The sequence below is a fragment of the Sinocyclocheilus grahami genome, unplaced genomic scaffold, assembly GCF_001515645.1.
Source record: "Sinocyclocheilus grahami isolate Dianchi unplaced genomic scaffold, SAMN03320097.WGS_v1.1 scaffold465.1, whole genome shotgun sequence".
Classification (NCBI taxonomy): Eukaryota; Metazoa; Chordata; class Actinopteri; order Cypriniformes; family Cyprinidae; genus Sinocyclocheilus; species Sinocyclocheilus grahami.
Window position 1 is genome coordinate 1 of NW_015505644.1, and position 1,029 is coordinate 1,029.

Here is a 1,029-nt window from a genome sequence, read left to right on the forward strand (position 1 = left end):
GCCCATACCATAACCCCACCGCCACCATGGGCCACTCGATTCACACCGTTGACATCAGCTGCCAAATTCTCTGAAACGCCTTTGGAGACGGCTTATGGTAGAGAAATGAACATTCAATTCACAGGCAACAGCTCTGGTGGACATTCATGCTTTTGAATTCTATTACGCAGACCACGCAATACACACAACGATATGGATTAAGAGAGCATTCACTTATCTTAGATGTTGATTTAGACGTTTCTGAACTGTGCTGCAAACTGCTACCACAAACATTAGCCAAATATTTGAATGTTGAGCAGCGAGCTCATTAGCTTCTGATACAGGAGAGAACATATCGGCTGTGACATGTGATGATGATGTCATTATGTCATACTGAGTTAGATCTATTGGACTGCACCATCTAGAGTTTCATGTCAGAACTTTGTGTGTATGTATATATATATGAGCAATATCACTCGAGTACGAGAGCGATACCGGCTCTATATCAGCGGCTGTGATTATAACATACGCCCGCCCATACCATAACCCCACCGCCACCATGGGCCACTCGATTCACACCGTTGACATCAGCTGCCAAATTCTCTGAAACGCCTTTGGAGACGGCTTATGGTAGAGAAATGAACATTCAATTCACAGGCAACAGCTCTGGTGGACATTCATGCTTTTGAATTCTATTACGCAGACCACGCAATACACACAGCGATATGGATTAAGAGAGCATTCACTTATCTTAGATGTTGATTTAGACGTTTCTGAACTGTGCTGCAAACTGCTACCACAAACATTAGCCAAATATTTGAATGTTGAGCAGCGAGCTCATTAGCTTCTGATACAGGAGAGAACATATCGGCTGTGACATGTGATGATGATGTCATTATGTCATACTGAGTTAGATCTATTGGACTGCACCATCTAGAGTTTCATGTCAGAACTTTGTGTGTATGTATATATATATGAGCAATATCACTCGAGTACGAGAGCGATACCGGCTCTATATCAGCGGCTGTGATTAGGCCAGAGGCACAAGGC